Source organism: Pseudophryne corroboree, unplaced genomic scaffold, assembly GCF_028390025.1.
Source record: "Pseudophryne corroboree isolate aPseCor3 unplaced genomic scaffold, aPseCor3.hap2 scaffold_1934, whole genome shotgun sequence".
In the NCBI taxonomy this organism is placed as follows: domain Eukaryota; kingdom Metazoa; phylum Chordata; class Amphibia; order Anura; family Myobatrachidae; genus Pseudophryne; species Pseudophryne corroboree.
In genome coordinates, this window is record NW_026968574.1 from 46,434 (window position 1) to 71,535 (window position 25,102).

At 48.6% G+C, this 25,102-nt stretch overlaps 13 non-coding genes and 1 pseudogene across 13 annotated transcripts; all 14 read left to right on the top strand.

The window, feature by feature from the left end:
- Nucleotides 1-16,783: 16,783 nt before the first annotated feature.
- LOC135004411 (U1 spliceosomal RNA) lies at nucleotides 16,784-16,947 on the top strand. The gene has a single exon (XR_010205183.1). It is a non-coding gene; the product is annotated as a U1 spliceosomal RNA (small nuclear RNA).
- Nucleotides 16,948-17,099: 152 nt separating this feature from the next.
- On the top strand, nucleotides 17,100-17,241 carry LOC135004410 (U1 spliceosomal RNA; annotated as a pseudogene).
- A 673-nt stretch (nucleotides 17,242-17,914) lies between these two features.
- On the top strand, nucleotides 17,915-18,078 carry LOC135004402 (U1 spliceosomal RNA). Its single transcript, XR_010205175.1, has one exon. It is a non-coding gene; the product is annotated as a U1 spliceosomal RNA (small nuclear RNA).
- Nucleotides 18,079-18,230: 152 nt separating this feature from the next.
- LOC135004427 (U1 spliceosomal RNA) lies at nucleotides 18,231-18,393 on the top strand. The gene has a single exon (XR_010205198.1). It is a non-coding gene; the product is annotated as a U1 spliceosomal RNA (small nuclear RNA).
- Nucleotides 18,394-19,067: 674 nt separating this feature from the next.
- LOC135004430 (U1 spliceosomal RNA) lies at nucleotides 19,068-19,231 on the top strand. Its single transcript, XR_010205200.1, has one exon. It is a non-coding gene; the product is annotated as a U1 spliceosomal RNA (small nuclear RNA).
- Nucleotides 19,232-20,203: 972 nt separating this feature from the next.
- On the top strand, nucleotides 20,204-20,370 carry LOC135004425 (U1 spliceosomal RNA). Its single transcript, XR_010205196.1, has one exon. It is a non-coding gene; the product is annotated as a U1 spliceosomal RNA (small nuclear RNA).
- Nucleotides 20,371-20,522: 152 nt separating this feature from the next.
- Nucleotides 20,523-20,685, top strand: LOC135004412 (U1 spliceosomal RNA). Its single transcript, XR_010205184.1, has one exon. It is a non-coding gene; the product is annotated as a U1 spliceosomal RNA (small nuclear RNA).
- Nucleotides 20,686-21,356: 671 nt separating this feature from the next.
- Nucleotides 21,357-21,520, top strand: LOC135004429 (U1 spliceosomal RNA). The gene has a single exon (XR_010205199.1). It is a non-coding gene; the product is annotated as a U1 spliceosomal RNA (small nuclear RNA).
- Nucleotides 21,521-21,672: 152 nt separating this feature from the next.
- Nucleotides 21,673-21,835, top strand: LOC135004420 (U1 spliceosomal RNA). Its single transcript, XR_010205192.1, has one exon. It is a non-coding gene; the product is annotated as a U1 spliceosomal RNA (small nuclear RNA).
- A 671-nt stretch (nucleotides 21,836-22,506) lies between these two features.
- On the top strand, nucleotides 22,507-22,671 carry LOC135004416 (U1 spliceosomal RNA). The gene has a single exon (XR_010205188.1). It is a non-coding gene; the product is annotated as a U1 spliceosomal RNA (small nuclear RNA).
- A 152-nt stretch (nucleotides 22,672-22,823) lies between these two features.
- Nucleotides 22,824-22,986, top strand: LOC135004415 (U1 spliceosomal RNA). Its single transcript, XR_010205187.1, has one exon. It is a non-coding gene; the product is annotated as a U1 spliceosomal RNA (small nuclear RNA).
- A 674-nt stretch (nucleotides 22,987-23,660) lies between these two features.
- On the top strand, nucleotides 23,661-23,824 carry LOC135004400 (U1 spliceosomal RNA). Its single transcript, XR_010205173.1, has one exon. It is a non-coding gene; the product is annotated as a U1 spliceosomal RNA (small nuclear RNA).
- Nucleotides 23,825-23,976: 152 nt separating this feature from the next.
- On the top strand, nucleotides 23,977-24,139 carry LOC135004413 (U1 spliceosomal RNA). Its single transcript, XR_010205185.1, has one exon. It is a non-coding gene; the product is annotated as a U1 spliceosomal RNA (small nuclear RNA).
- A 674-nt stretch (nucleotides 24,140-24,813) lies between these two features.
- LOC135004405 (U1 spliceosomal RNA) lies at nucleotides 24,814-24,977 on the top strand. Its single transcript, XR_010205178.1, has one exon. It is a non-coding gene; the product is annotated as a U1 spliceosomal RNA (small nuclear RNA).
- Nucleotides 24,978-25,102: the final 125 nt, after the last annotated feature.

A 25,102-nucleotide genomic window follows, 5' to 3' on the forward strand; every position in this document is an offset into this window, starting at 1 on the left:
CTCATGTGGAAGTCTGTTTAATGTGAAAACAAGGTGATATCTAATTAGCACACAGGTAAGGAATTAAGAAAATCTTTATTTAAGGGTGAAGATGTTTCTCACAAAATCGTTGCCCCAATGCATCATTGAAATTCAAGCTGGAAAGATGATTTTAATATATCACTTGTACATTTTGTATTGCTCTTCTGGTGACAATGTAGTTTGCTTTTGTCAATTACCATTTTAATAATCGGGTAAAGAAAATTAATTGGATTTTTGAAAGAAAACAATACTGTCAATATACTATTAAAACAAATTAAAATGGTAAAAGTTATTGTACTTTAAGTAAAAATAAAAGAGCAAAAATATCAATCCCAGTTTTGGATTACTTTAATTAACAAAAAAAAAATGCATATAGCAGAGGATAGTTTCAATCTGCCTACCTCTGGGTTATGGACCCAGCATGCTTCCATTACAGTACTCTGCTGCACATGTAAGTGCAAGAGATCCTGAAGCACTCACTTATCATGGGAAAGTACCAATGTGTTTCTTCATTGGTTGATGGAAGAAACATCATACAAAAACTCTCCACATTATTGACTTTTTAAAATGTTTCTAGGAATCGTTCTAGATGAATGCTTATTAGCCTTTGTCAGTATGTACTTTTGCAAAGTGTCGCGGTGGCGCAATCAGTTAGTGTGTAAGGCTATTAACCAAAAGGTTGGTGGTTCAATTCCACCCAGGGACTTAATTGACCTTGTTATCAGATTTTGGTGATCTTTAAGTAGACAAGTCAAAATTTCGAAAACCCCTGTTATGGTGTAGGGTACCTGGCCTTCTCTGATGTAATCAGAGTTAGATTTGATTCAGTGATTTTATAAAAACAGCTAGGAAGCACAATTTAGCAGTGGGTTGCAGAGAAAAAGAAATATGCTGGCAAAAAAATCCAATTGACTGATTAAACAGCTCTTCATTTTCTGGCTTTATTTTTATGCTAACAAATTTGTTCTCTGAAAAGTGTCCACAAAGCCAAGTATCTGATTAACATCTTTGTAGGGATGGTTTTTCACCTATTACTAAATTAAACTTGCTTCATTGGAAAGGCAGCAAGATGCATCCTCATTTCAATATCTACTGAAATAATACAGGTTGACACCAGGAAACATTAACGCCACTGCATCCTTGCTGCTTTCTCATGTGGAAGTCTGTTTAATGTGAAAACAAGGTGATATCTAATTAGCACACAGGTAAGGAATTAAGAAAATCTTTATTTAAGGGTGAAGATGTTTCTCACAAAATCGTTGCCCCAATGCATCATTGAAATTCAAGCTGGAAAGATGATTTTAATATATCACTTGTACATTTTGTATTGCTCTTCTGGTGACAATGTAGTTTGCTTTTGTCAATTACCATTTTAATAATCGGGTAAAGAAAATTAATTGGATTTTTGAAAGAAAACAATACTGTCAATATACTATTAAAACAAATTAAAATGGTAAAAGTTATTGTACTTTAAGTAAAAATAAAAGAGCAAAAATATCAATCCCAGTTTTGGATTACTTTAATTAACAAAAAAAAAATGCATATAGCAGAGGATAGTTTCAATCTGCCTACCTCTGGGTTATGGACCCAGCATGCTTCCATTACAGTACTCTGCTGCACATGTAAGTGCAAGAGATCCTGAAGCACTCACTCATCATGGGAAAGTACCAATGTGTTTCTTCATTGGTTGATGGAAGAAACATCATACAAAAACTCTCCACATTATTGACTTTTTAAAATGTTTCTAGGAATCGTTCTAGATGAATGCTTATTAGCCTTTGTCAGTATGTACTTTTGCAAAGTGTCGCGGTGGCGCAATCAGTTAGTGTGTAAGGCTATTAACCAAAAGGTTGGTGGTTCAATCCCACCCAGGGACTTAATTGACCTTGTTATCAGATTTTGGTGATCTTTAAGTAGACAAGTCAAAATTTCAAACCCCCTGTTATGGTGTAGGGTACCTGGCCTTCTCTGATGTAATCAGAGTTAGATTTGATTCAGTGATTTTATAAAAACAGCTAGGAAGCACAATTTAGCAGTGGGTTGCAGAGAAAAAGAAAAATGCTGGCAGAAAAATCCAATTGAGTGATTAAACAGCTCTTCATTTTCTGGCTTTATTTTTATGCTAACTAATTTGTTCTCTGAAAAGTGTCCACAAAGCCAAGTATCTGATTAACATATTTGTAGGGATGGTTTTTCACCTATTACTAAATTAAACTTGCTTCATTGGAAAGGCAGCAAGATGCATCCTCATTTCAATATCTACTGAAATAATACAGGTTGACACCAGGAAACATTAACGCCACTGCATCCTTGCTGCTTTCTCATGTGGAAGTCTGTTTAATGTGAAAACAAGGTGATATCTAATTAGCACACAGGTAAGGAATTAAGAAAATCTTTATTTAAGGGTGAAGATGTTTCTCACAAAATCGTTGCCCCAATGCATCATTGAAATTCAAGCTGGAAAGATGATTTTAATATATCACTTGTACATTTTGTATTGCCCTTCTGGTGACAATGTAGTTTGTTTTTGTCAATTACCATTTTAATAATAGGGTAAAGAAAATTAAGTGGATTTTTGAAAGAAAACAATACTGTCAATATACTATTAAAACAAATTAAAATGGTAAAAGTTATTGTACTTTAAGTAAAAATAAAAGCTAAAATATCAATCCCAGTTTTGGATTACTTTAATGAACAACAAAAAAATGCATATAGCAAAGGATAGTTTCAATCTGCCTACCTCTGGGTTATGGACCCAGCATGCTTCCATTGCAGTACTCTGCTGCACATGTAAGTGCAAGAGATCCTGAAGCACTCACTCATCATGCGAAAGTACCAATGTGTTTCTTCATTGGTTGCTGGAAGAAACATCTTACAAACACTCTCCAGATTATTGACTTTTTAAAGTTTTTCTAGGAAACGTTCTAGATGAATGCTTATTAGTCTTTGTCAGTATATACTTTTTGCAAAGTGTCTCTGTGGCGCAATCGGTTAGTGTGTTCAGCTATTAATCAAAAGGTTGGTGGTTCAATCCCACCCAGGGACGTAATTGACCTTGTGATCAGATTTTGGTGATATTTAAGTAGACAAGTCAAAATTGCAAACCCCCTCTTATGGTGTAGGGTACCTGGCCTTCTCTGATGTAATCAGAGTTAGATTTGATTCAGTGATTTTATAAAAAAACAGCTAGGAAGCACAATTTAGCAGTGGGTTGCAGAGAAAAAGAAAAATGCTGGCAGAAAAATCCAATTGAGTGATTAAACAGCTCTTCATTTTCTGGCTTTATTTTTATGCTAACTAATTTGTTCTCTGAAAAGTGTCCACAAAGCCAAGTATCTGATTAACATCTTTGTAGGGATGGTTTTTCACCTATTACTAAATTAAACTTGCTTCATTGGAAAGGCAGCAAGATGCATCCTCATTTCAATGTCTACGGAAATAATACAGGTTGACACCAGGAAACATTAACGCCACTGCATCTTTGCTGTTTTCTCATGTGGAAGTCTGTTTAATGTGAAAACAAGGTGATATCTAATTAGCACACAGGTAAGGAATTAAGAAAATCTTTATTTAAGGGTGAAGATGTTTCTCACAAAATCGTTGCGCCAATGCATCATTGAAATTCAAGCTGGAAAGATGATTTTAATATATCACTAGTACATTTTGTATTGCTCTTCTGGTGACAATGTAGTTTGTTTTTGTCAATTACCATTTTAATAATCGGGTAAAGAAAATTAAGTGGATTTTTGAAAGAAAACAATACTGTCAATTATAAGGGCACGGTCGTGCCCTTATATTAAGGCTGAATCGAACAAACGGAATTCTCCCATAGGGAACTTCTGAGATGGGGGCATGGTGTTTGAGGGGCTACACCTCAAAACTGATAGGACGTACTGAGCTGAAATTTGGCATGGACGCGTAGAATCGTCACCCGCTGCTGCAGGCCAAATTTCAGGGCAAAATAATAAAAAATGAGGAATTGGGAGTAAGCTAAATTCCAACTGTCAGTTTTTTTCTGCCACTCCCTCTGTGGCTTTTTGACAACGTTTTCCTATAGAGTGAATGAAGATTTTTTTGGGAAGGCATAACTCAGGATAGAGGACGAATTAAGACTTGGGGTTTGTTTTACTAGATAGAGTATGCCCCAGTGTAGTGCCTTTTGGGGTTGTGGTTTTTCAGAAAGTTATAGGGGTTTTTTAATTAAGAGAAATATGCCCCATTATAGAGATAGGGCATTTCAATTTGTTGCGCCTGCGCAGTGACCGCCAGCAGGGGGTGTACAGAGAGTAGCTCTGGCAGTTGGGCACGAGGAGACAGAGCGGGAAGGAGTCACGTGGAGCTGCAGGAGGACAGCCAGCGGTTCCCGGCGTGTGAGTTCATTGAGGTCCATGAAGCGGGAGGAGATCGCCGGAGCTGCGTAGCACTGGGTGAGTTCTGTCAGGCAGCCCACCGCTGTGTACCCAGCTTCCACTTCTCCCCCGCGTGTCCGGCCACCCTCCCTTCCCGCCCGCCCGGCCACCCTCCCCTCCCGCCCGCCCGCCCGCTCGCCCGCCCGCTTGCCCGCTGTGTGCCCGGCCGCCCGCCGGACCTTCCCTGGTGGCTGCCTGCGTCTCCTCCCCGCGTCTGTGGTGCGGCTGGCAGTAGGAGGCGTCTCGGGCAGCTGTGTCCGGCCACTCCTCCCTCCTCCTCCTCCCGCTGTGTCCGGCCCTCCCTACCTGCAGTATGCGGTATTTATCAAGGTCTCTATGGTCACCAGTCACCCCCCCTTCCCCCTCTCGCCCTCCCTGCTGTGTGTCCGTCTCCCCCCCCCTGCTGTGTGTCCGTCGCCCCCCCCCCCTTGCCCTCCCTGCTGTGTGTCCCCCCCTCCTCCCTGCAGTGTGTTCCCCCCGTGCCCTCCCTGCTGTGTGTCCGGCCACCCTCCCCTCCTCCCGCTGTGTCCGGCCACCCCCCCTCCCGCTGTGTCCGGCCACCCCCCCCCCCTCTCGCTGTGTCCGTCCACCCCCCCCCTCCCGCTGTGTCCGGCCACCCCCCCTCCCGCTGTGACCGGCCACCCCCCCCACTCCCGCTGTGTCTGGCCACCCCCCCCTCCCTCTGTGTCCGGCCACCCTCCCCTCCTCCCGCTGTGTCCGGCCACCCTCCCCTCCTCCCGCTGTGTCCGGCCACCCCCCCCTCCCGCTGTGTCCGGCCACCCCCCCTCCCGCTGTGTCCGTCCACCCCCCCCTCCCGCTGTGTCCGGCCACCCTCCCCCTCCCGCTGTGTCCGGCCACCCCCCCCTTCTCCCGCTGTGTCCGGCCACCCCCCCCTCCTCCCGCTGTGTCAGGCCACCCCCCCTCCTCCCGCTGTGTCTGTCCACCCCCCCTCCTCCTCTCTGCTGTGTGTCCGTTCTCCCCCCGCCCTCCCTGCTGTGTGTCCGTCCCCCCCCGCCCTCCCTGCAGCGCCTGACACACGCACATGCAGCGCCTGACACACACGCACACACGCAGCACCTGACACACACACACAGACGCAGCACCTGACACTCACACGGACCTGACACACACGCACACACTCACACGCAGCGCCTGACACACACAGACACGCAGCGCCTGACACACACACACTCACGCACCTGACACACACACTCACGCACCTGACACACACACACACACTCACGCACCTGACACACACATACTCACGCACCTGACACATGCACACTCACGCACCTGACACACGCACACGGCACGCAGCACCTGACACACACACACACAGCACCTGACACACACACACACACGCAGCACCTGACACACAGACATGCAGCGCCTGACACACACACACAGACACGCAGCACCTGACACACACACGCAGACACGCAGCACCTGACACACACACACACACGCAGCACCTGACACACACACGCAGACATGCAGCACCTGACACACACACGCAGACACGCAGCACCTGACACACACACGCAGACACGCAGCACCTGACACAGACACGCAGCACCTGACACACACACACATACGCAGCACCTGACACACACACACACACAGCACCTGACACATACACACGCAGCACCTGACACAGACATGCAGCGCCTGACACACACACGCAGACATGCAGCACCTGACACACACATGCAGCACCTGACAGACACACACACACACACACACACACACACACACATGCAGCACCTGACACACCCACACACACAGACATGCAGCACCTGACACACCCACACACACACGCAGCACCTGACACACATACATACATGTGGCATTTAACGCACACACGCACAGCACCTGACACACAATCATATACACTCAGAGCACCTAACACACACATACACTCGCAGCACCTCACACACACTCGTATACACACGCAGCACCTGCCACTCACACATATATACACATGTAGCACCTGCCACTCCCACATACATGAACAGCACCTAACACACACATATATACATGCAGCACCTGACACACACATACACGTGCAGCACCTGACAGTCACACACATACAGATGCGACACAAACACATACACGCTCAACACCTGACACCCACGTGGCAGCTGACGCATACAAATGCAGCACCTGAGATACACACATATACACGTGCAGCACCTGAGACACACACATACACGTACAGCACCTGACACACACACACATGTATGTACACGCGCGGCTCCAGGCACACACATACGTACGTACACACGCGGAATTTAACACACACACACACATACACGTGCGGCACCTGACACACATGTACGAACACGCGTGGCTCCTGACACACACACACGCGTGGCTCCTGACACACACACACACACATGTACGAACACGCGCGGCTCCTGACACACACACGTATATACGTATACGCACGGCACCTGACACCTACACGTATGTACGTATACGCACGGCTCCTGACACCCACACGCATGTACACGCGCGGCTCCTGGCACACACACACACACACGTACGTACACGCGCGGCACCTGACACACGCCTGTACGTACACACATGCACAGCACCTGACATACACACATGTAGGTACGCGCCACCTGACACACACACACACACACACGTACACGTACGACACTTGACACACACGTACGTACACGCACGGCACTGACACGTATGTACGCGCACGGCACCTGACACTCACGTACATACTAGTGATGAGTGGGTTCGGTTCGTCGGAATCCGAACCCCCCGAACTTCACCCATTTTACACGGGTCCGAGGCAGGTTCGAACCTTCCCGCCTTGCTCGGCTAGCCTGAGCGCGCACGAACGTCATCATCCCGCTGTCGGATTCTCGCGAGATTCGGATGTCTGCATTCGTGGAAAGGGATCCCATGTGTAAACATGGGACCCCTTTCAGTCCGTCTGGTCCGGGTGTTCGGTTTGTTGTTTTGCCAAGTACGTGGATTTAATCTGGAACCTGGATCAGGTGAGTATAATTATCTTTTATTTTCAGGTACCCGTGGATTCTACTTGGAGAAGAGGACCGACTGCTTCATGTCAACATAGGTAAGTATGTGTGTGTCGGCAGGTGGGAAATAAAGTTATACTTTCACGGTGTCTGTGTCCTGTTTTTATTTGGGTATTTTTTCCCCAGTAGAACTACAGGTACCAGCGGGCCCGTTTTTCTCCTGCATGCTGGTACTTGTGGTTCTCCAAGTACCAGCTTGCGGGGGAGGCTTGCTGGGACTTGTAGTACTACTAGAAAAAACAATATTCTTTAAATTTTCTCAAGGCTATCAGCCTCCCATCCGCAGCCCTTGGATGGGGGGGACAGCCTCGGGCTTCACCCCTGGCCCTTAGGTGGCTGGGGGGGACCCCTTGATTGAAGGGGTCCCCACTCCCCCAGGGTACCCCGGCCAGGGGTGACTAGTTGGATATTTAATGCCACGGCCGCAGGGCACTGTATAAAAGTGACCCCCGGCTGTGGCATTATCTGTCCAGCTAGTGGAGCCCGATGCTGGTGTAAAAAATACGGGGGACCCCTACTCTTTTTGTCCCCCGTATTTTTTGCACCAGCACCAGGCGCAGAGCCCGGTGCTGGTTTTAAAATTACGGGGGATCCCCTGTCCGTTTTTCCCCCGGATTTTTAGAACCAGGACCGGCTCGAAGAGCCCGAGGCTGGTTATGCTTTGGAGGGGGGACCCACGCAATTTTTTTTTCGGGTTTTTCACATTCCATTTAAAAAATAAATAATATTTTAAAAAATATATAAATAATACTTGTGCCTCCAAAAAAGACAAACCAAGTACCTAATCCCTTCTAATATAAATAGATATGCTATTACCAAAAAAAAAAAAACTGCAAAAAAAAAACATGTTTTTAAATTTTTTTTATTAGATTCCGCCAGCAAAGTGTGGCGGATTGAAAATGACGAATTTACTGTTTAAAAGCACTGTTGTCGAATTTACAAACTTCAATTGAATATACTTTTGTCGAATTGCCGCATTTGTACCATTGCAGAAAAGTCGAATTTGTCAAATGTCGAATTTTAAAGTCGAATTTTGAAAGCCTGTAAGAATAGGCTCCGTCCCCTTCTACCCCTGTACCTTGCTCTCTCCTGTCTGTGCTCTCTCCCGTCTGTAGGACTAGGCCCCGCCCCCTTCTTACCATCCTGTGACTGCTCTCTCCTGACAAGTGGACCAGGCCTGCCCCCTACACGCTGCTGGTGTCTTCATTGTTACTTGGTCTGGAGCTCCGTTGGGGAGAGAACTCACGTGAGCTCATTAAGAATGAGGAACTGGGATGTTTTAATTTTATTGTGAGTAGTGTAGTGTGGTGATGTAGTATGTTGTATGGGGGGTATAGTGTAATTATGAAGTGCAGCATATGGGAGGGCTGTAGCATAGTGATGTAGTGTGGCATATGGGGGGTGGTAGCGCATAGGCGTGCGTACAGGGGGTGCCTGGTGCGCACAGGCACTCCCTAATGTTCAGCACCGCTGCACGCCACGCTTGCTGTAGCACAGTGATCGCTGACTGTGTGATCGGTGGAGCCTAGCCTGCAGCTCATTTCCGTACCTCCCACCACCGCTGCACCCGACCCCCCTCTGCCTGCTGCTAATACTATGCTGAGTGCATTCGTCGGCGGCCTCACTGGGGGGACTGGCGTCACCTTGCAATGTGACGTGGTGATGTCCGCCCATGCTCTCCTCCCGCCCACCTGTGCTTTCCTCCTGCTGCGGTCTCTCAGTCCTAGTGTGCCGCGGCCGCCACACCACTGGCAGTGTTCCTCTAGGAGGGACTGGGAGCTGCTGGCAGACACATTCTGCTGAGACTTACTTGTCAGTGCGGGTTCCGGACGGCAGGCGGCGGGTGGGAGGGCAGACGGGGAGCAGGTGTCACAAGGAGTGTGTGGGTAACTAATTCACAATACTTCCGCTCAACGTGGCACTGCTGGTCCTTCATCTCCCATGTCTCTTCACCAGGTGGCGGGCGGCCCGGAAATTAAGTGATGTGTTGTGCAGCAGTCAGTGTGAAGTGACTGTGAGTAACACTGGTGGTGCTGATGATGCTGCTGCAGAATCTGGAAGCAATTAATTCATAAATATAATGTACTCTATCAGTGTTTCTCTGACGTCCTAGTGGATGCTGGGAACTCCGTAAGGACCATGGGGATTAGCGGCTCCGCAGGATACTGGGCACAAAAGTAAAGCTTTAGGACTACCGGTGTGCACTGGCTCCTCCCCCTATGACAATCCTCCAAGCCTCAGTTAGATTTTTGTGCCCGGCCGAGAAGGGTGCACACTAGGGGCTCTCCTGAGCTTCTTAGTGAAAGTTTAGTTTTAGGTTTTTTATTTTCAGTGAGACCTGCTGGCAACAGGCTCACTGCATCGAGGGACTAAGGGGAGAAGAAGCGAACTCACCTGCGTGCAGAGTGGATTGGGCTTCTTAGGCTACTGGACACCATTAGCTCCAGAGGGACCGAACACAGGCCCAGCCTCGGAGCTCGGTCCCAGAGCCGCGCCGCCGGCCCCCTTACAGAGCCAGAAGCAAGAAGAGGTCCGGAAAATCGGCGGCAGAAGACATCCTGTCTTCACCAAGGTAGCGCACAGCACTGCAGCTGTGCGCCATTGCGCCTCAGCACACTTCACACTTCGGTCACTGAGGGTGCAGGGCGCTAGGGGGGGGCACCCTGAGCAGCAATAGAAACACCTTGGCTGGCGAAAATACATCATATATAGCCCCCAGGGCTATATGGATGAATTTTAACCCCTGGCAGATTCCACAGAAAAACGGGAGAAAAGGCCGCCGAGAAGGGGGCGGAGCCTATCTCCTCAGCACACTGGCGCCATTTTCTCTCACAGCTCCGTTGGAGGGAAACTCCCTGGCTCTCCCCTGCAGTTACTACACTACAGAAAGGGGTTAAAAAAGAGAGGGGGGCACTAATTAGGCGTAGTATAACAATACAGCAGCTATAAGGGGAAAAACACTTATATAAGGTTATCCCTGTATATATATATATATATATATAGCGCTCTGGTGTGTGCTGGCATACTCTCCCTCTGTCTCCCCAAAGGGCTAGTGGGGTCCTGTCCTCTATCAGAGCATTCCCTGTGTGTGTGTGTGTCGGTACGATTGTGTCGACATGTATGAGGAGGAAAATGGTGTGGAGGCGGAGCAATTGCCTGTAATGGAGTTGTCACCCCCCTAGGGAGTCGACACCTGAGTGGCTGAGCTTATGGAAGGAATTACGTGACAGTGTCAGCTCTTTACAAAAGATTGATGACATGAGACAGCCGGCTACTCAGCCTGTGCCTGTCCAGGTGTCTCAAAAGCCATCAGGGGCTCTAAAACGCCCGTTACCGCAGATGGCAGATACAGACGCCGACACGGATACTGATTCCAGTGTCGACGATTAAGAGACGAATGTGACTTCCAGTAGGGCCACACGTTACATGATTGAGGCTATGGAAAATGTTTTTACACATTTCTGATAATACCAGTACCACTAAAAAGGGTATTATGTTGGGTGAGAAAAAACTGCCTGTAGTTTTTCCTGCATCTGAGGAATTAAATGAAGTGTGTGATGATGCGTGGGTTTCCCCCGATAAAAACTGTTAATTCCTAAAAAGTTATTAGCATCATACCCCTTCCCGCCAGAGGATAGGGCACATTGGGAAACACCCCCTAGGGTGAATAAAGCGCTCACACGCTTGTCTAAACAGGTGGCACTACCGTCCCCGGATACGGCCGCCCTTAAGGAACCTGCTGACAGAAAGCAGTAAAATATCCTAAAATGTATATACACTCACACGGGTGTGATACTGCGACCAGCAATCGCCTCAGCCTGGATGTGCAGTGCTGGGGTGGCTTGGTCGGATTCCCTGACTGACAATATTGATACCCTAGATAGGGACAGTATATTACTGACTATAGAGCATTTAAAAGATGCTTTCTATATATGCGTGATGCACAGAGGGATATTTGCCGACTGGTATCAAGAGTAAGTGCGCTGTCCATTTCTGCCAGAAGAGGGTTATGGACAAGACAGTGGTCAGGTGATGCTGATTCCAAAAGGCATATGGAAGTATCGCCTTATAAAAGGGAGGAGTTATTTGGGGTAGGTCTAACAGACCTGGTGGCCACGGCAACGGCTGGGAAATCCACATTTTTACCCCAGGTAGCCTCTCAACATAAGAAGACGCCGTATTATCAGGCGCAGTCCTTTGGGCCCCATAAGGGCAAGCGGGCAAAAGGCTCCTCATTTCTGCCCCGTGGCAGAGGGAGAGGAAAAAGGCTGCAGCAAACAGCCAGTTCCCAGGAACAGAAACGGTGGGGGCCCGTCTCATAAATTTCAGCGTGCAGTGGGCTCACTCACAGGTGGACCCCTGGATCCTTCAGGTGGTATCTCAGGGGTACAAATTGGAATTCGAGACGTCTCCCCTTCGCCGTTTTCCTAAAGTCTGCTTTACCGACGTCTCCCTCCGACAGGGAGGCGGTATGGGAAGCCATTCACAAGCTGTATTCCCAGCAGGTGATAATCAAGGTACCCCTCCTACAACAGGGAAAGGGGTATTATTCCACGCTGTTTGTGGTACCGAAGCCGGACGGCTCGGTGAGACCTAATTTAAATCTGAAATCCTTGAACACTTACATACAAAGGTTCAAATTCAAGATGGAGTCACTCAGAGCGGTGATGGCAAACCGGGAAGAAGGGGATTATATGGTGTCTCTGGACATCAAGGATGCTTATCTCCATGTCCCAAATTACCCTTCTCACCAAGGGTACCTCAGGTTTGTGGTACAGAACTGTCACTATCAGTTTCAGACGCTGCCGTTTGGTTTGTCCACGGCACCCCGGGTCTTTACCAAAGTAATGGCCGAAATGATGATACTCCTTCGAAGGAAGGGAGTTTTAATTATCCCTTACTTGGACGATCTCCGGATAAGGGCAAGATCCAGGGAACAGTTGGTAGTCGGGGTAGCACTATCTCAAGTAGTGTTGCGGCAGCACGGTTGGATTCTTAATATTCCAAAATCGCAGCTGATTCCGACGACACGTCTTCTATTCCTAAGGATGATCCTGGACACAGTCCAGAAAATAAGAATTTACTTACCGATAATTCTATTTCTCATAGTCCGTAGTGGATGCTGGGGACTCCGAAAGGACCATGGGGAATAGCGGCTCCGCAGGAGACTGGGCACAAAGTAAAAGCTTTAGGACTAGCTGGTGTGCACTGGCTCCTCCCCCTATGACCCTCCTCCAAGCCTCAGTTAGGATACTGTGCCCGGACGAGCGTACACAATAAGGAAGGATTTTGAATCCCGGGTAAGACTCATACCAGCCACACCAATCACACCGTACAACTTGTGATCTGAACCCAGTTAACAGCATGATAACAGAAGGAGCCTCTGAAAAGATGGCTCACAACAACAATAACCCGATTTTTGTAACAATAACTATGTACAAGTAATGCAGACAATCCGCACTTGGGATGGGCGCCCAGCATCCACTATGGACTATGAGAAATAGAATTATCGGTAAGTAAATTCTTATTTTCTCTAACGTCCTAGTGGATGCTGGGGACTCCGAAAGGACCATGGGGATTATACCAAAGCTCCCAACCGGGTGGGAGAGTGCGGATGACTCTGCAGCACCGAATGAGAGAACTCCAGGTCCTCCTCAGCCAGGGTATCAAATTTGTAGAATTTAGCAAACATGTTTTCCCCTGACCAAGTAGCTGCTCGGCAAAGTTGTAAAGCCGAGACCCCTCGGGCAGCCGCCCAAGATGAGCCCACTTTCCGTGTGGAATGGGCTTTTACAGATTTTGGCTGTGGCAGGCCTGCCACAGAATGTGCAAGCTGAATTGTACTACAAATCCAACGAGCAATCGTCTGCTTAGAAGCAGGAGCACCCAGCTTGCTGGGTGCATACAGGATAAACAGCGAATCAGATTTTCTGACTCCAGCCGTCCTGGAAACATATATTTTCAGGGCCCTGACTACGTCCAGCAACTTGGAATCCTCCAAGTCCCTAGTAGCCGCAGGCACCACATATGAAAAATTAGGTAAGGGCTTTTATAGGATAAAGCCGCCAATTCTGAGACACGATGTACAGAGAGCCAACGTAAAAAATAACAATGTTTATTAATAAAACATATAAAAAGATTAATTGTCAAATAACCGGTGAAAAATATATATAAATATATATAAGAACATTCTACCTTTGAGAAAGTCACGTGAACGTGACGAAACGCGTCAGGACCCGCCCCTATCCACACTCAGCTCAGGTGAAATCTTCCAGGTGTTCCTTGGTCCCCGCTGCACCCTCCTTCTACAGCATCCGACATCAGCGGCTTCAGCGCACACGCCGCCACGACCGGGTTGTGAGAGAGACGGTCCATTCCTTTCCGCTGCACAGCGTATATGGGCATTGCAGGACATTGAAGCCGAGGACGCTCGGCTCTTACCAGCCCATTTTGGAAAGGTATTGAATATCAATTTCAACTGAGGGACTTTTTTATTCATTAGGATCCTACCAACACACCTGGTATTTATCAACTATCTAACAAGTGAATCACTGAACTTTTCACCCCAATAAGCTGAGTCATTACAATATACCACTAGTTCACGTCTAGTGACTGTTCTTATATATATTTGTATATATTTTTCACCGGTTATTTGACAATTAATCTTTTTATATGTTTTATTAATAAACATTGTTATTTTTTACGTTGGCTCTCTGTACATCATGTTTCGTTCCTGATATTCAGCGCAGCCGTTTGTTCTTTTTCTATGCTATCACCACAATACTACACATAGTATTCCGGCAAGCGCAGACTATCAGGAACATAAAATTGTGATTATTTAATTCTATGAAACACGTATTGGTTTTCACTTTTTATTTTGATGATTAGGCGCTCGTTTGTTGCAGTTTTTTGTTTTGGTCAATTCTGAGACACGCCTGGCTGAAGCCAGGGCTAACAGCATTACCACTTTCCATGTGAGATATTTTAAGTCCACAGTGGTGAGTGGTTCAAACCAATGTGATTTTAGGAATCCCAAAACTATATTGAGATCCCAAGGTGCCACTGGAGGCACAAAAGGAGGCTGTATATGCAGTACTCCCTTGACAAACGTCTGAACTTCAGGAACAGAAGCCAGTTCTTTTTGGAAGAATATTGACAGGGACGAAATTTGAACCTTAATGGACCCTAATTTGAGGCCCATAGACAGTCCTGTTTGCAGGAAATGCAGGAAACGACCCAGTTGAAATTCCTCTGTAGGGGCCTTCCTGGCCTCGCACCACGCAACATATTTACGCCAAATACGGTGATAATGTTGTATGGTTACATCCTTCCTGGCTTTGATCAGGGTAGGGATGACTTCATCCGGAATGCCTTTTTCCTTCAGGATCCGGCGTTCAACCGCCATGCCGTCAAACGCAGCCGCGGTAAGTCTTGGAACAGACATGGTCCCTGCTGGAGCAGGTCCTTTCTTAGAGGTAGAGGCCACGGGTCTTCCGTGAGCATCTCTTGAATTTCCGGGTACCAAGTCCTTCTTGGCCAATCCGGAGCCACGAGTATAGTCTTTACTCCTCTCCTTCTTATGATTCTCAGTACTTTTGGTATGAGAGGAAGAGGAGGGAACACATACACTGACTGGTACACCCACGGTGTTACCAGAGAGTCCACAGCTATTGCCTGAGGGTCCCTTGACCTGGCGCAATATCTGTCCAGCTTTTTGTTGAGGCGGGACGCCATCATGTCTACCCTTTGGTTTTTCCCAACGGTTCACAATCATGTGGAAGACTTCTGGGTGAAGTCCCCACTCCCCCGGGTGAAGATCGTGTCTGCTGAGGAAGTCTGCTTCCCAGTTGTCCACTCCCGGAATGAACACTGCTGACAGTGCTATCACATGATTCTCCGCCCAGCGAAGAATCCTTGCCACTTCCATCATTGCCCTCCTGCTTCTTGTGCCGCCCTGTCTGTTTACGTGGGCGACTGCCGTGATGTTGTCCGACTGGATCAACACCGGCTGACCCTGAAGCAGAGGTCTTGCCTGACTTAGGGCATTGTAAATGGCCCTTAGTTCCAGGATATTTATGTGAAGTGACGTTTCCATGCTTGACCACAAGCCCAGGAAATTTCTTCCCTGTGTGACTGCTCCCCAGCCTCTCAGGCTGGCATCCGTGGTCACCAGGACCCAATCCTGAATGCCGAATCTGCGGCCCTCTAGGAGATGAGCACTCTGTAACCACCACAGGAGAGACATCCTTGTCCTTGGAGACAGGGTTATCCGCTGATGCATTTGAAGATGCGATCCGGACCATTTGTCCAGCAGATCCCACTGAAAAGTTCTTGCATGGAATCTGCCGAATGGAATCGCTTCGTAAGAAGCCACCATCTTTCCCAGGACCATTGTGCATTGTACTGACACTTGGCCTGGTCTTAGGAGGTTCCTGACTATGTCGGATAACTCCTTGGCTTTCTCCTCCGGGAGAAACACCTTTTTCTGTACTGTGTCCAGAATCATCCCTAGGAACAGCAGACGTGTCGTCGGAATCAGCTGCGATTTTGGAATATTTAGAATCCATCCGTGCTGTCGTAGTACTACTTGAGATAGTGCTACTCCGACCTCTAACTGTTCTCTGGACCTTGCCTGCTTACTTTGTGCCTTCCAATGCACAATGCAAACTACAGGTAGTGCTGCAGGGCCCACACCCTTTTACTTGCCGTACAGAGCAGCTCTGGAGCTGTTACAGTGCCCAGCTGCTGCAAGAAATCAGCTTGAATGCTTCAGGGGCTGGGGCATAGCCAACATGAGCCCCACACCGAAGGAGGGTGGAGGTGTTTAATGCGAACTAGGGGTCATCCAAGCACCGCAAAAGGCCGCCATGCCCTGCACGCCCCTTTTCTCTTTTCATATGCAGACGAGGGTTGAAGCCAACTTTGACCCACTGCTTGGATGACATCACCGTATGCAAATCCATCTGCTGCAGGCCTTCCCCCAGGAATGCTTGCACTAGTTGTTGCATTTGGTTTGTTGTTTGACCCACTGCTTGGATGACATCACCGTATGCAAATCCATCTGCTGCAGGCCTTCCCCCAGGAATGCTTGCACTAGTTGTTGCATTTGGTTTGTTGTTTGGGGGTGCTTCATTATTAGGCAGCCTTCTGTCCTCCCATGTTCATCTGAAAATTTGTGTTCTCCCTGCAGTTGTTGTCCCCAGATGAGAGTTCCCTTGTGCTGCCTCAGTTGAATCTCCTTTACTTGACAGAGATGTGCCTGAGCAGCGGCCCTCCCCAGCCCTATCCCAAATCATACTTATTTTGCATAGGAGATACCATGGTCATGAAGATTGTTCTCCCAGGGTGAGGTTCATTCATTGCATTCTGGGTATGCTGACCCCTGTGATTTCCCCAAATGTGGGAAACTCGACTGCATTATTTGTGGTAGTGGGGGACTGTGTTTGTGCTTTCCTCTGGTCAGCTCTGGTAAAAGTCAGATTTATTTGTCTCAGATCTTCCTCTAGCCTTGTTCTTCTTTCGAGAGTTCCCTTGTGCTGCCTCAGTTGGATCTCCTTCACTTGACAGGGTGGTACCCGAGCAGCGACCCTCCCCAGCTCTAGCCCAACTTCTACTTACCTGGCAGGTGAGATACTATGATCATGTAAGTGCTTCTCCCAGGGCAAGGCTCACCCATTGCACTCTGGGTGTGCTGCTCCTGCGATTTCCCCAAATGTGGGAAACTTGACTGCATAATTTGTGTTTCCCCTGGTCGGCTCTCATATAATTCAGATCTCTTTGTCTCAGGTCTCTCTCCAGCCTAGTTTGCTGTCTGTTTCAACTTCTCTTTTCTTGAGCCGCTCCCTTCTATGCCCTTGCGCACTATCCTGACTTCTCCCGTCTGCTTACTTTGTGCCTTCCAATGCACAATGCAAACTACAGGTAGTGCTGCAGGGCCCACACCCTTTTACTTGCCGTTCAGAGCAGCTCTGGAGCTGTTACAGTGCCCAGCTGCTGCAAGAAATCAGCTTGAATGCTTCAGGGGCTGGGGCATAGCCAACATGAGCCCCACACCGAAGGAGGGTGGAGGTGTTTAATGCGAACTAGGGGTCATCCAAGCGCCGCAAAAGGCCGCCATGCCCTGCACGCCCCTTTTCTCTTTGAAGCCAACTTTGACCCACTGCTTGGATGACATCACCATATGCAAATCCATCTGCTGCAGGCCTTCCCCCAGGAATGCTTGTACTAGTTGTTGCATTTGGTTTGTTGTTTGGGGGTGCTTCAGTATTAGGCAGCCTTCTGCCCTCCCATGTTTATCTGGAAATATGTGTTCTCCCTGCAGTTGTTGTCCCCAGATGAGAGTTCCCTTGTGCTGCCTCAGTTGAATCTCCTTTACTTGACAGAGATGTGCCTGAGCAGCGGCCCTCCCCAGCCCTATCCAAAATCATACTTATTTTGCATAGGCGATACCATGGTCATGAAGATTGTTCTCCCAGGGTGAGGTTCATTCATTGCATTCTGGGTATGCTGACCCCTGTGATTTCCCCAAATGTGGGAAACTCGACTGCATTATTTGTGGTAGTGGGGGACTGTGTTTGTGCTTTCCTCTGGACAGCTCTGGTAAAAGTCAGATTTATTTGTCTCAGATCTTCCTCTAGCCTTGTTCTTCTTTCGAGAGTTCCCTTGTGCTGCCTCAGTTGGATCTCTTTCACTTGACAGGGGGGTGCCAGAGCAGCGACCCTCCTCAGCTCTAGCCCAACTCCTACTTACCTGCCAGGTGAGATACTTTGATCATGAAGGTGCTTCTCCCAGGGCAAGGCTCACCCATTGCACTCTGGGTGTGGTGCCCCTGCGATTTCCCCAAATGTGGGAAGCTTGACTGCATAATTTGTGTTTCCCCTGGTCAGCTCTCGTATAATTCAGATCTCTTTGTCTCAGGTCTCTCTCCAGCCTAGTTTGCTGTCTGTTTCCACTTCTTTTTTCATGAGCCCCTCCCTTTTATACCCTTGTGCACTATCCTGACTTCTCCTCCTGTCTGCTTACTTTGTGCCTTCCAATGCACAATGCAAACTACAGGTAGTGCTGCAGGGCCCACACCCTTTTACTTGCCGTACAGAGCAGCTCTGGAGCTGTTACAGTGCCCAGCTGCTGCAAGAAATCAGCTTGAATGCTTCAGGGGCTGGGGCATAGCCAACATGAGCCCCACACCGAAGGAGGGTGGAGGTGTTTAATGTGAACTAGGGGTCATCCAAGCGCCGCAAAAGGCCGCCATGCCCTGCACGCCCCTTTTCTTTTTTCATATGCAGACGAGGGTTGAAGCCAACTTTGACCCACTGCTTGGATGACATCACCGTATGCAAATCCATCTGCTGCAGGCCTTCCCCCAGGAATGCTTGCACTAGTTGTTGCATTTGGTTTGTTGTTTGGGGGTGCTTCAGTATTAAGCAGCCTTCTGCCCTCCCATGTTCATCTGAAAATATGTGTTCTCCCTGCAGTTGTTGTCCCCAGATGAGAGTTCCCTTGTGCTGCCTCAGTTGAATCTCCTTTACTTGACAGAGATGTGCCTGAGCAGCGGCCCTCCCCAGCCCTATCCCAAATCATACTTATTTTGCATAGGAGATACCATGGTCATGAAGATTGTTCTCCCAGGGTGAGGTTCATTCATTGTATTCTGGGTATGCTGACCCCTGTGATTTCCCCAAATGTGGGAAACTCGACTGCATTATTTGTGGTAGTGGGGGACTGTGTTTGTGCTTTCCTCTGGTCAGCTCTGGTAAAAGTCAGATTTCTTTGTCTCAGATCTTCCTCTAGCCTTGTTCTTCTTTCGAGCGTTCCCTTGTGCTGCCTCAGTTGGATCTCTTTCACTTGACAGGGGGGTGCCCGAGCAGCGACCCTCCCCAGCTCTAGCCCAACTCCTACTTACCTGCCAGGTGAGATACTATGATCATGAAGGTGCTTCTCCCAGGGCAAGGCTCACCCATTGCACTCTGATTTCCCCAAATGTGGGAAGCTTGACTGCATAATTTGTGTTTCCCCTGGTCGGCTCTCGTATAATTCAGATCTCTTTGTCTCAGGTCTCTCTCCAGCCTAATTTGCTGTCTGTTTCAACTTCTTTTTTCATGAGCCCCTCCCTTTTATACCCTTGTGCACTATCCTGACTTCTCCTCCTGTCTGCTTTCTTTGTGCCTTCCAATGCACAATGCAAACTACAGGTAGTGCTGCAGGGCCCACACCCTTTTACTTGCCGTACAGAGCAGCTCTGGAGCTGTTACAGTGCCCAGCTGCTGCAAGAAATCAGCTTGAATGCTTCAGGGGCTGGGGCATAGCCAACATGAGCCCCACACCGAAGGAGGGTGGAGGTGTTTAATGCGAACTAGGGGTCATCCAAGCGTCGCAAAAGGCCGCCATGCCCTGCACGCCCCTTTTCTCTTTTCATATGCAGACGAGGGTTGAAGCCAACTTTGACCCACTGCTTGGATGACATCACCGTATGCAAATCCATCTGCTGCAGGCCTTCCCCCAGGAATGCTTGCACTAGTTGTTGCATTTGGTTTGTTGTTTGGGGGTGCTTCAGTATTAGGCAGCCTTCTGCCCTCCCATGTTCATCTGAAAATATGTGTTCTCCCTGCAGTTGTTGTCCCCAGATGAGAGTTCCCTTGTGCTGCCTCAGTTGAATCTCCTTTACTTGACAGAGATGTGCATGAGCAGCGGCCCTCCCCAGCCCTATCCCAAATCATACTTATTTTGCATAGGAGATACCATGGTCATGAAGATTACTCTCCCAGGGTGAGGTTCATTCATTGCATTCTGGGTATGCTGACCCCTGTGATTTCCCCAAATGTGGGAAACGCGACTGCTTTTATTTGTTGGTAGTGGGGGGACTGTGTTTGTGCTTTCTTCTGGTCAGCTCTGGTAAAAGTCAGATTTCTTTGTCTCAGATCTTCCTCTAGCCTTGTTCTTCTTTCGAGAGTTCCTTTGTGCTGCCTCAGTTGGATCTCCTTCACTTGACAGGGGGGTGCCCGAGCAGCGACCCTCCCCAGCTCTTGCCCAACTCCTACTTACCTGCCAGGTGAGATACTATGATCATGAAGGTGCTTCTCCCAGGGCAAGGCTCACCCATTGCACTCTGGGTGTGCTGCCCCTGCGATTTCCCCAAATGTGGGAAACTTGACTGCATAATTTGTGTTTCCCCTGGTCGGCTCTCGTATAATTCAGATCTCTTTGTCTCAGGTCTCTCTCCAGCCTAGTTTGCTGTCTGTTTCCACTTCTCTTTTCTTGAGCCGCTCCCTTCTATGCCCTTGCGCACTATCCTGACTTCTCCCGTCTGCTTACTTTGTGCCTTCCTACGCACAATGCGAACTACAGGTAGTGCTGCAGGGCCCACACCCTTTTAGTTGCCTTACAGAGCAGCTCTGGAGCTGTTACAGTGCCCAGCTGCTGCAAGAAATCAGCTTGAATGCTTCAGGGGCTGGGGCATAGCCAACATGAGCCCCACACCCAAGGAGGGTGGAGGTGTTTAATGCGAACTAGGGGTCATCCAAGCGCCGCAAAAGGCCGCCATGCCCTGCATAACCCTTTTCTCTTTTCATATGCAGATGAGGGTTCCAGCCAACTTTGGCCCACTGCTTGGATGACATCACCGTATGCAAATCCGTCTTCTGCAGACCTTCACCAAGGAATGCTTTTACTAGTTGTTGCATTTGGTTTGTTGTTTGGGGGTGCTTCAGTATTAGGCAGCCTTCTGTCCTCCCATGTTCATCTGAAAATATGTGTTCTCCCTGCAGTTGTTGTCCCCAGATGAGAGTTCCCTTGTGCTGCCTCAGTTGAATCTCCTTTACTTGACAGAGATGTGCCTGAGCAGCGGCCCTCCCCAGCCCTATCCCAAATCATACTTATTTTGCATAGGAGATACCATGGTCATGAAGATTGTTCTCCCAGGGTGAGGTTCATTCATTGCATTCTGGGTATGCTGACCCCTGTGATTTCCCCAAATTTGGGAAACTCGACTGCATTATTTGTGGTAGTGGGGGACTGTGTTTGTGCTTTCCTCTGGTCAGCTCTGGTAAAAGTCAGATTTCTTTGTCTCAGATCTTCCTCTAGCCTTGTTCTTCTTTCGAGAGTTTCCTTGTGCTGCCTCAGTTGGATCTCCTTCACTTGACAGGGGGGTGCCCGAGCAGCGACCCTCCCAAGCTCTAGCCCAACTCCTACTTACCTGCCAGGTGAGATACTATAATCAGGAAGGTGCTTCTCCCAGGGCAAGGCTCACCCATTGCACTCTGGGTGTGCTGCTCCTGCGATTTCCCCAAATGTGGGAAACTTGACTGCATAATTTGTGTTTCCCCTGGTCGGCTCTCGTATAATTCAGATCTCTTTGTCTCAGGTCTCTCTCCAGCCTAGTTTGCTGTCTGTTTCAACTTCTCTTTTCTTGAGCCGCTCCCTTCTATGCCCTTGCGCACTATCCTGACTTCTCACGTCTGCTTACTTTGTGCCTTCCAATGCACAATGCAAACTACAGGTAGTGCTGCAGGGCCCACACCCTTTTACTTGCCGTTCAGAGCAGCTCTGGAGCTGTTACAGTGCCCAGCTGCTGCAATAAATCAGCTTGAATGCTTCAGGGGATGGGGCATGGCCAACATGAGCCCCACACCAAAGGAGGGTGGGGGTGTTTAATGCGAACTAGGGGTCATCCAAGCATCGCAAAAGGCCGCCATGCCCTGCACGCCCCTTTTCTCTTTTCATATGCAGATGAGGGTTGAAGCCAACTTTGACCCACTGCTTGGATGACATCACCGTATGCAAATCCGTCTTCTGCAGAACTTACCCCAGGAATGCTTGCACTAGTTGTTGCATTTGGTTTGTTGTTTGGGGGTGCTTCAGTATTAGGCAGCCTTCTGCCCTCCCATGTTCATCTGAAAATATGTGTTCTCCCTGCAGTTGTTGTCCCCAGATGAGAGTTCCCTTGTGCTGCCTCAGTTGAATCTCCTTTACTTGACAGAGATGTGCATGAGCAGCGGCCCTCCCCAGCCCTATCCCAAATCATACTTATTTTGCATAGGAGATACCATGGTCATGAAGATTACTCTCCCAGGGTGAGGTTCATTCATTGCATTCTGGGTATGCTGACCCCTGTGATTTCCCCAAATGTGGGAAACGCGACTGCTTTATTTGTTGGTAGTGGGGGACTGTGTTTGTGTTTTCCTCTGGTCAGCTCTGGTAAAAGTCAAATTTCTTTGTCTCAGATCTTCCTCTAGCCTTGTTCTTCTTTCGAGAGTTTCCTTGTGCTGCCTCAGTTGGATCTCCTTCACTTGACAGGGGGGTGCCCGAGCAGCGACCCTCCCCAGCTCTAGCCCAACTCCTACTTACCTGCCAGGTGAGATACTATGATCATGAAGGTGCTTCTCCCAGGGCAAGGCTCACCCATTGCACTCTGGGTGTGCTGCCCCTGCGATTTCCCCAAATGTGGGAAACTTGACTGCATAATTTGTGTTTCCCCTGGTCAGGTCTCGTATAATTCAGATCTCTTTGTCTCAGGTCTCTCTCCAGCCTAGTTTGCTGTCTGTTTCAACTTCTCTTTTCTTGAGCCGCTCCCTTTTATACCCTTGTGCACTATCCTGACTTCTCCTCCTGTCTGCTTACTTTGTGCCTTCCAATGCGCAATGCAAACTACAGGTAGTGCTGCAGGGCCCACACCCTTTTACTTGCCTAACAGAACAGCTCTGGAGCTGTTACAGTGCCAAGCTGCTGCAAGAAATCAGCTTGAATGCTTCAGGGGATGGGGCATGGCCAACATGAGCCCCACACCGAAGGAGGGTGGGGGTGTTTAATGCGAACTAAGGGTCATCCAAGCGCCGCAAAAGGCCGCCATGCCCTGCATACCCCTTTTCTCTTTTCATATGCAGATGAGGGTTCCAGCCAACTTTGGCCCACTGCTTGGATGACATCACCGTATGCAATTCCGTCTTCTGCAGAACTTCCCCCAGGAATGCTTGTACTAGTTGTTGCATTTGGTTTGTTGTTTGGGGGTGCTTCAGTATTAGGCAGCCTTCTGCCCTCCCATGTTCATCTGAAAATATGTGTTCTCCCTGCAGTTGTTGTCCCCAGATGAGAGTTTCCTTGTGCTGCCTCAGTTGAATCTCCTTTACTTGACAGAGATGTGCATGAGCAGCGGCCCTCCCCAGCCCTATCCCAAATCATACTTATTTTGCATAGGAGATACCATGGTCATGAAGATTGTTCTCCCAGGGTGAGGTTCATTCATTGCATTTTGGGTATGCTGACCCCTGTGATTTCCCCAAATGTGGGAAACTCGACTGCATTATTTGTGGTAGTGGGGGACTGTGTTTGTGCTTTCCTCTGGTCAGCTCTGGAAAAAGTCAGATTTCTTTGTCTCAGATCTTCCTCTAGCCTTGTTCTTCTTTCGAGAGTTCCCTTGTGCTGCCTCAGTTGGATCTCTTTCACTTGACAGGGGGGTGCCCGAACAGCGACTTTCCCCAGCTCTAGCCCAACTCCTACTTACCTGCCAGGTGAGATACTATGATCATGAAGGTGCTTCTCCCAGGGCAAGGCTCACCCATTGCACTCTGGGTGTGCTGCCCCTGCGATTTCCCCAAATGTGGGAAACTTGACTGCATAATTTGTGTTTCCCCTGGTCGGCTCTCGTATAATTCAGATCTCTTTGTCTCAGGTCTCTCTCCAGCCTAGTTTGCTGTCTGTTTCCACTTCTCTTTTCTTCAGCCGCTCCCTTCTATACCCTTGTGCACTATCCTGACTTCTCCTCCCATCTGCTTACTTTGTGCCTTCCAATGCACAATGCAAACTACAGGTAGTGCTGCAGGGCCCACACCCTTTTACTTGCCTTACAGAGCAGCTCTGGAGCTGTTACAGTGCCCAGCTGCTGCAAGAAATCAGCTTGAATGCTTCAGGGGATGGGGCATGGCCAACATGAGCCCCACACCAAAGGAGGGTGGAGGTGTTTAATGCGAACTAGGGGTCATCCAAGCACCGCAAAAGGCCACCATGCCCTGCACGCCCCTTTTCTCTTTTCATATGCAGATGAGGGTTGAAGCCAACTTTGACCCACTGCTTGGATGACATCACCGTATGCAAATCCGTCTTCTGCAGAACTTCCCCCAGGAATGCTTGGACTAGTTGTTGCATTTGGTTTGTTGTTTGGGGGTGCTTCAGTATTAGGCAGCCTTCTGCCCTCCCATGTTCATCTGAAAATATGTGTTCTCCCTGCAGTTGTTGTCCCCAGATGAAAGTTCCCTTGTGCTGCCTCAGTTGAATCTCCTTTACTTGACAGAGATGTGCATGAGCAGCGGCCCTCCCCAGCCCTATTCCAAATCATACTTATTTTGCATAGGAGATACCATGGTCATGAAGATTTTTCTCCCAGGGTGAGGTTCATTCATTGCATTTTGGGTATGCTGACCCCTGTGATTTCCCCAAATGTGGGAAACTTGACTGCATTATTTGTGGTAGTGGGAGACTGTGTTTGTGCTTTCCTCTGGTCAGCTCTGGTAAAAGTCAGATTTCTTTGTCTCAGATTTTCCTTTAGCCTTGTTCTTCTTTCGAGAGTTCCCTTGTGCTGCCTCAGTTGGATCTCCTTCACTTTACAGGGGGGTACCCGAGCAG